Source organism: Pelodiscus sinensis, chromosome 6 (assembly GCF_049634645.1).
Source record: "Pelodiscus sinensis isolate JC-2024 chromosome 6, ASM4963464v1, whole genome shotgun sequence".
Lineage (NCBI taxonomy): Eukaryota > Metazoa > Chordata > Testudines > Trionychidae > Pelodiscus > Pelodiscus sinensis.
This window is the reverse complement of record NC_134716.1, coordinates 94,726,107-94,735,208: the sequence shown is the minus strand read 5'-3', so window position 1 is coordinate 94,735,208 and position 9,102 is coordinate 94,726,107. Positions and strand designations below refer to the sequence as shown.

Below are 9,102 nucleotides of genomic sequence, written 5' to 3'. Positions count from 1 at the left end.
AGGCGGCAGGTTGCTTGTGGGGGTCTGGCCAGGGTGCTGGTGGAAGTCTGGCCAAGGGGCAGGATGTGTTGGGGGTCTGGCCAGGGTGCTGGGTGCTGGTGGGGGTCTGGCCAGGGGGCTGGGTGCTGGTGGGGGCCTGGCAAAGGGAAGGTGGAGGGCGCTTGAGGATATCTGGCTGGGAGCAGGATAGTGTTGGGGTCTGACCAGAGGGCTTGGTGCTGGTAGGGGTCTGGCCAGGGGGCAGGCTCCTGGTGGGGGTCAGGCCACGGGGCAGGAGCTAGGGTGCTGGTGGGGGTCTGGCCAGGGGGTAGGAGCAGGGTGCTCGTGGGGGTCTGGCCAGGGGGATGAGCCAGGGTGCTGGTGGGGGTCTGGCCAGTGGACAGGGTGAAGGGGCAGCTAGGCCAATACCTGGGGGTCTCCAGAGATAAGGATCTCTGTGGCAGGATCTGTGGGTAGCACTGTATGAAGCACACTTGCAGCTCCTTAATCCAGCTGCTCCAGAGCCTGTACCACCATTTTAAATCCCTCCCTCCCCCGCTTCTCCAGAGTAAGGAGAAGGAAGGGAAGACAAGAAAGCATGTGCACTATTGTGGGTAGGGAGAGAGTGTGCACTTTCTTGTCTTCCCTTCCTTCCCCATGCTGCCTTGCCTTCCTTCCTGCAGCACTGGGGCAGCGGGGGCAGGAAGGGGAGGGAGTCCTGTGACTGTGCACCAGATCTGGCTTCTCAGGAAGCATGCCTGCCACTCCTCCCCTCCTCAGAACAGCGAGCGCACTTCCTGAGAAGTCAGATCTGGCATACAGCCATAGGGCTTCCCCCCCCCCCCTTCTCCCTCCCATGTCACAGGAAGCTGGAGCTAGCTCCATTTTTGCAGAAGTTGTAGCACCAGCATGGGCTCCTTGTTGGGGGTTTGAAGGTAGGGGAGTAAGGAGGGGGCTGAGAACACCTCGCGATTGACTGGCCATGCCTCTGCAATCGACCACTCAATCACGATCAACTGGCTGGTGACCATCATGTTAGAAGAACTGAGAGGCGGTGGTTTGCTCCACGCTGCCATCCAAGCTCTCGAGGCTCTTATCTACTTCCTGTTCTGCCTGGAACTGTTCCCTTTATGCTGGAGACCTCAGCTCCCCACTGGGTTGTGGACTTAGGTCTGGTCCCTCTTGAAGCAGTGTTTCTTAAACTATGTTCCGTGGAACACTGGTGTTCTATGAACAACTTGCAGGTGTACTGTGACCTCTTCTTTGTTTTTGTTTTGACAATTTTTTTAAAAAATTTTCATAGATGTTCCGCATAAAAAAAATATTGTTTGGTGTTCCTGGTCTCAAAAAGTTTAAGAAACACTGCTTTAGAAGTGATACAGGTGATACGAGTGTGTCTGTTCACTGAGACTAGATTTCTGCTGATGTGCTGGGTTGTGTAGCAGGCTGTCACAGAGCCTCTTGAGCAGGTTCAGTTGCTGCTGCCAGCTCTATGGGGCTCTCTGGTGCTGGCTCGGAGCTGGTTCTGTCTGGATTCCAGGGACTGGAATGCTTGTCTGGGGTCTAATTCTGCTGCCTCCATCTGGATCTATGGCCATGGGGTATCTGAGGACACAGACTGGGCTCTTGTAGAAGCCTCAGTAATGGGGACAGGTGTGGAGGTATGTTTAGCCCTGCTGTGAGTGACCATTCCCACCATCTTGGCTTGTCTCACATGGTTGGCTAAGTCCTCTCCCACCAGCATTGGAATGGGATAATCAAAGACTACAAAAGTTCAAATTCCTAGCCAGCTCTTGTACTTAACAGGCAACTTGGCTGTGGACAGGTAAAAGGAGTCTGCTTTGAAGAGGTAGGTTGCTAGATAATGGGGTTGTGGGACAAGAGGGTGTCTGGGGCTTCCCTTGTGGTGAAGGTGCCTCACTGTCAGATAGGCCCTTGGACTGCCCCCAGTGATGGCAAAGCATTTCTGGGCACCAGTTTTGGTATTCCCACCAACTATTAGTTTTGTTCCTCTTTATCACCCCCACTCATCTGGCTTCAATTTCCCCTGCCTCTGGTATGGTTTTGGCCTTCCCATCTAGGATGTATCTTTGTATCTCTTCCGGAACATCATCCAGGAACTGTTCCATTCTCATTAGGAGAGAGTTATTCCATAATCTTTGCCAAAAAATGGAATGCATAGATATCTGGAGCAAAGGCGATTTGGTAGGCATGTTGGGTGAATGCCATATCTGGTTTCCACCTTTGAGCTTTGAAATGGCATTGGGCATGTTTCTAGGTGAGCCATATCCTATTTCTGGCCTTTTATTTAAAAAGTTCATAATTGATCATGTTTTCTTTAGGTATTTCAGCTGCCACTTCCACTAAGAGTCCACTGAGCTGTGGTCTTAGCTCTACCATGTACTGATCTGTGGCGATGCTCTACCCAAGGCAAGCCCTTTCAAAATTCTCTAAAAAGGCCTCAGCCTCATCTCCTACCTTGTACACTGGATATTTCTTAGGTGGTGGAGTCATTGGATGGACTGGCTGCTCCCAGCTTTACATTTACAGAGGTACACCTTCATGTATAAACCTTATTACTCCTTCTACAAGAATGGGTTCACATCCTTCTACAGCATCTTTTTCTGCCTCCTTCTCCAGACACCTCCTCCCCCCCTTCACTTCTGAGGGCATGTCTACATTGGGGAGTTATTTTGAAATAACAAGGAGAGCATTCACACTACCAAGCCTGTTATTTCAAAATAATGGGCTTGTTATTTCAAAACAGTAACTCCTGCTCATGAAGAGGAGTAAGCTTATTTTGAAATAGTTATTTCAGGAGTTATTATTTTGAAAACCACTTACTTTGAAATAATTTGGTAGTGTACATATAGCCTGAGAGTGCAGAGATCTGGCTAGGATGAGGAAACAGGATCTGGATCAGCAAAGCAGTGTTAGGACCAGGAAAAGCACACATTGTTTTGTCATTAGCCCAGTCTTAATTATTTTTCCACATCCTACGGCCATGGTGAGGAAAGAGGAATCCTTCCTTTGAAGGCTGCTTGCAGACAGAGAAACCTTCTTCACACAACAGCTCCCTTTGAAGCACTCTGTTGAAATGGGAGATGGAATGCCAGGACCATAGCATCAGTACAAGGAACAGAAGTCTTCACAGAGCCCTGTTCTTCTGTGGATCCTCAGGAACCACACAGACATGGAAGACTATGAAACTGGGAGGTGGACCAGTGTGGGACAAACGTAACCGTCCCCCTGCCTTCAATGGAACTAGTTCAGGAACAACTCTGCCTGGGGATTCTTGTGGGTAGTTCCTCCTCCTTAGATCCTTCTTGGAGGCCCAGCTCTATTCCAGTGAGCACCATCCTCTCTGGATGGTGATGCTCAATAATGTAAGGATATTGACTTGTTTTCCTTTATTCAGTAATTGTATATGTTAAAATTCCCACCTACCCCCTTTCCTGATTTTATAGATAAACTAACTTTCCTTTTCTCTTGTGTTTCTCTGTTGGTGCTAGAGATAGTCCAAACACAGAGAGGGAGGATGCTCATTCAGGACTTTTTTGTGGCCTACTGAATTCCATCCCCTGCACATACCAACCCCTACCCATTTAGTGGGACCCTGGGAACCTTCCTGTGTATTCTTCCACTAATGACCCCTTTCTATTTGTGCTTTTTAGGGATCTCAGTAGCATATGGAAATGCTGCAGAAGCAAAGATGCTATTTTCTGTGAAACCCATATGAACTGGTTCCAACTCACATGATTTTAATCACTTGTGATATATGGTGCTTTCTTTAAAGCCCAGATTCTCAGCTTTCATTACCTCCCTATTCCTCTCCCCTCTCCCCCCCAAAAAACAAAACCTCTAATAGGTCAGAGAGAAAAGCTTGAGAACATTAGCTCTAAAGGCGATACCACAAGGCAGACAAATACCAGTTTCTTATTAAAAAAAACCACTTTGACTTTAAAAAAAAAATCACATCTCCCAATCTCATGATTTTGAGGAGCCTGACTCATTATTTGAGTTGCCATGGATACTCCTAGTTTTCAGAGACATGTTGATGCCCTGTTTATAAAAAAAAGAAAACGGTTGTTTAGCTCATTCACTTTAACACACAATGGAATGTGAGCATGGCGGGTAAGAGACAGTTTTGTGGGTTGAGGAGAGATCAGTAATTAGTTCAGTGTGGAGGCAGAGGGCAGTGAGAGAGTAAGGGTGCAGTTGATTGCAAAGGTTTGCAGATGTGGCATAAAATACCAAAGTGCCACCTGTGTGGAAAAGGATTCTCTCTTTTTTGCCTTCCTCCATTATCAGCTAAATAGCTCTCATGGACAGCCTGTTCCTGGAATAGCAGAAACACTAGCATCTAGCCTCATTTTTTCAATACACCATGGGCTTTTTATGAGGGGGCGGGAGGTGGCTATTTTAACACAAACCCTCTCTTCTGCAAATCAGTGCACTGTATCTCTGCTGTAACAGGGGGTGCAGTTCCACAGAACTTTTCATTTAATCTTGGAATCTGGACTGGGACAATGGGTGCTCTGGGATTCAGGCACCCACTGGAAAAAAACAGGGTGCTCATCACCGGTAAAACCAAATTAATCTTTTGTGGGCCCTGGATCCCCCCCCGCAGCTCTTCCCTGCCGGGAGGCTCTGCCTGCCGCGCCTATGGGGAGACAGCGGTGCACCACTGGCAAAACCAGAAGTCAGCTCTTGTGCTTGGGAGGCCCGCGTGCCTGTCTCCCTTTGCACAGTCTCTCACAGCGGAGGAAGGAACGGCCGCATCCCTGTTCCCTGCTTATTAACTCAGGCTTCACATTCAGGGCTCCCGATTTTCCCTCCCCCTCTGTCCTCATTTCTGGCGCCTGCACCGCAGGCTAGAAAAAGCAGCTGATTGAACGACGAGCTTCAGCGGCTGGGGGTAGTCTGCCCTCCTCCCCCCCCCGTTCGGAGCTCTGCCTCGGCCCCAGCCTTTCCTTTCCCTCGCCTCCTAGCTCAGCTCCTGCCTCTCGCTTGAGAAAACGCTCACGTGCCGCCCGGCTCCCCCAGTCCTCCCCCATTTCCCGGGAGCCGGAGACTCACGTGCAAACTGCAGGCAGCCACGTGACTCTGTTTCTCTCCTGTGGCATTGAGCATTGCTCGCTGAATGAAACACGCGATGGCGAGTTTGGTTTCCAGCGCTAAGCCCTCGCCTCTGCCGGGTTAGCGACCCCAAAGCAGGCAGGCCTATTTCCCACGCCCAGTTGCAGCTGTGCATGCGAGGGGGCGGGGGCGGGGGCAGGCTGTGTTTAAATCACCAATTGTAGTTCCTTGCCCAGCCTACCAGTGGGTTTAATCAATGAAGCACTTTTACTGCTGGTAAACCTGTCGCCATTCAGGCCCCCTGCATCAGAGGGCTCAAGCGCGTCACATTGTGATGGGTGACCTTGTGCAGCGTCCAAAGGGAAATGCCACGTGTCTGTTATTGTTACAGCAAGCCAGCGAGAAATCAGTCCTATGTGACTTTACTAGCAGCCTGTGTAACTGGCAGAGTTCACAGGAGGCCGTACTTCCAAATGCAATTTTTGTTTGCTTGTTATTCATTTTGCTGTTTCAATATAAAAACACTGATAACAACACACTCTGGCGAGACTCACAAAGAACAAACCCCGCTGGCAACTCATTTGTCCATCCTCAATGCCCTTTGACGCTTGAATGTTGACTGTATAAAGAGCACTTTGTTGTCAATGATTTAGCAGGGAAATACATACATTTCAAACAAATAGCACTGTCTAGAAACCCCCGCCAGATGTCGCTCTGAAAAGCCAGTCTGGACCACACAATAGTTTCCCTGTTGACGCAGTAGCTCATTTTTGTCCTCCTTTAACCTTTATTTCTGAACTATGTAGAAGTATTTCTCAGAAGGGAAATACGCAGGATGTTCATTCCTCCATCCTGCCGAATGATTCAGAAAAATCTAATTTCTAAAGGATGCTTTGTCAAACACTTGCTTTTTTTGGTGCGGCACTGGATGTTCCATAATTGCTGGGAGCAACAGAGTCCTCTCATCCCCCTGTGCAACTTTTGCATCCCATTAACAAAGATTTGGGTCATGTGACCGAGAGGCAGAGCAGAACAAATTGTCATACTGAGATGCTTTCATGTTAAGAAATAAAAGGATCCTGTAGACCAGGGGTGGGGAACTTTAGACCCAAAGGCCAGATGCGGTCTCTGGCTTGCTTGGATCTGGCTCCTGGGGCTCGGCTCCTCCCTCCCAACACTGGGGAAGCTGTGCTGCCCCCCACCCAACTGATTTTTCTGTGGTTTAGCACCTCTGACGCAAGAAAGGTTCCTCACCCCTACTGTAGACTTTCTAATAATTCTAAATAGGAGGGCAAGGGGAGGTTTGAGAGGAATGTTCCATATGAATTAAATGGAACCCAAAAAACCACCAAAACTATAAGGTGTCTTCTCCTCCAAATAGTAGGTTGCCAGATGGTTTCAACAAAAATGAAGGACACACTTGACATTACATCACAATCTACATTACATCTTATTTAGAAAATACTGGACATTTATATTTTCTCAATTTGTTTCCCGAACAGAAAGCTCAAATACTGGACTGTCTGGTTCAAAACTGGACACCTGGCAATGCTACCAAATAGTCATCTTCCCCATGCTTTTCTTCATAATGATGGACTCTTGTACTTGTGAGGCCTTGATCTCCCATGCAAATTAATATGTGCAGCCCAGCCCAATGCTCATGATACCAGCTATATATTTTGTTAGTCTTTAAAATGTTACCAGACTATTGTTTTTTAAGTTTTTCTTGTTACAGACTAACTCGGCTACCCTCTGAAGCTTTTGAAAGTGCAAGGTCTACTAAGTCACTAATCCAGCCAGAATCCATTGGACTGATATTCAGATGCCAAAGTCTTGCTTTGATTTGCCCTTGCTGACCAACTGGGAGAAATAATTAACTCCAATTTAAATGGCAAAGATAGTAATAAAGAGCTATGGAGACTGTGCTAATGGGGAAGATTAAAGAACTGGCATAGATTAAAGACCTCACATGCAACCCACAGCCCATTTGTTTGTGGTGCGTGGCAGGGTTTGGGTTTACGCACAACATGCGATCTGCGGGTGGGTTCCTTTAAACATGGCCTCCACTAGGAACAAGCTCCACAATGGCAAGGTGTCTCCCAGGAAGGGAGAGCATTGAAAGATGCAAGTGGATGGGCCGGCTAGAACAGACAGGTACAGGGTGTCAGCATTTCTAGGCCCCAGGGGGCAGATGCCAGGAGCACTGGGGCATTGTGGGCAGAGCCTGAGAGGTGCTGACTGGCTCACACTGGCCACGTTTGGGTCTGGCGCCACAGCTTAAGGTTTAATCTTTGTATTCATGCCTGTGTGTATGAAAGAAGCTATTTGCATATATATGCAACCACACTTAAGCCCCTCAGCATGTGCTGTATCATTGTGGCCCTAGGGGCTTCCAAAATTGATCAACCCTGGTTTAGGTGATTATGTTCTGAGGAAGATGAAGGCTTGGGGGATTCAGCATTGCCATCTCTTGCCATTTGTCTCAACTGGATGTTGTGCTTTTGGCTCAGGAAATGGGAGTTCTAGTGTTCTACTAGCAATAGCTTCAATTATATGTTTTTAACTGAGTGTAACTCCTAAAGGCTATTTTAATTTGTGAGAGCTATCAATATAGCAGTTGAGGAATATTCCAAGCATTGGGAGTCCATGCCCCCTTTCACTCAGCTACACAGCTTGCTTTTATCTTGGTCCAAGCATCAGCATGTCCAAGAAGAGACCAAGACTTTCTCTGTGAGGCCACTATGAAAAAAATTTCTTTTGAAAATGTGCTAGACAACACATGTTAGCAAATACATTACAATCCTTGTGCACACAGGGCTGTTGCAGTTTTAACACATTAGCTAGGCAAGGTAAATGCTAGCAGAAGGTGGTGTTTTCCAAAGTGACACGGGCATTGAGGCACAGTGTTACAAAGCCTAAGGCTATGTCTAGACTGCAAGCCTCTTTTGAAAGAGGCTTTTTCGAAAGATACTTTCGAAAAAGCCTCTTTCGAAAGAGAGCGTCTAGACTGCACGCGGAACTTTCGAAAAAGAAAGCTGCTTTTTCGAAAGAAAGCAGCAAGTGAGTCTGGATGCTCTCTTTCTAAAAAGCCCTGTTTGCTTTCAAGAATGCCTTTTTTCGAAAGAGCACTTTTGAAAAAAGGCGTTCTTCCTCGTGGAATTAGGTTTACCGCCGTCAAAAGAAAAGCTGCGTTCTTTCAATTTAATTTTGAAAGAACGGGGCTGCAGTCTAGACGCAGGTGAAGTTTTTTAGAAAAAAGGCTACTTTTTTCAAAAAAAAACCCTGAGTCTGGACACAGCCTAAGTGAGACAGTTAAATCCCATTTTCAAAAGTGACTTACTTTTGAAGTCCTATGGACTTGCAATGAGAGTTAGGTTCTTAAGTTCCTTTTTGGAAAGGGGCTTTCACCTAAATAACACATTTTTAAAATTTCACACTGAATTTCTAGCTGTGTAAACACAGCTTACATGGGTAAGACAATTACCCCCTACTCTAGCCCCTTTAAGATACAGACCAGTGTGGTGTAATAGTACCCTACAAACCCTAGTCCTCGCTGGAAGAGAATTTCCTTGGGACAGGAGCTGCCCAAGAAAGGCTGCCTCTGCAGAACCACTCACAAGCCCTGGTGCCAGGGGTGGGAAACCCCAAAGCAGGCTTCTATGCAGAAATTCTGAGCTTCACTACTATCAAGGCTCCCAGGCCAATGTAAATTAGGGTGGGGCACACTATAGCCCAGGGAGCAGCCCAGAATTGAAGGGTTCAACTCTTTTTCCTGTGCTGCAAGTCTTGTGCTGAGGATCTAAGAGATGCTGTACAGACTCTCACCTACTTTATTCAATTAGGCCTCAGGTCTGGTCTACAGAGAAAATAGTGTTCAAAACTTGTGGAGGATGTTTTGCTGATTAGATGGTTCCTCTGTTTCTTTGAGCGTGTGTGGCATAATCTCTCAACTCTAGTGCAATATATGAAAAGGGCAAAGAAAGTAGAGAGTAATTTTGGAACGCAGGAGTAAGAGTCATTGTTCCATTAATAAAATATGCCTAA

The 9,102-nt window shown here is 47.2% G+C and overlaps 1 long non-coding RNA gene across 1 annotated transcript; it reads right to left on the bottom strand.

Annotated features, from left to right (window-relative positions):
* Positions 1-1,270: 1,270 nt before the first annotated feature.
* LOC142829945 (uncharacterized) lies at positions 1,271-5,783 on the bottom strand. The gene is made up of 2 exons (XR_012904893.1): positions 5,059-5,783; positions 1,271-4,041 (listed from the first exon to the last, which is right to left on the bottom strand). It is a non-coding gene; the product is annotated as an uncharacterized LOC142829945 (long non-coding RNA).
* Positions 5,784-9,102: the final 3,319 nt, after the last annotated feature.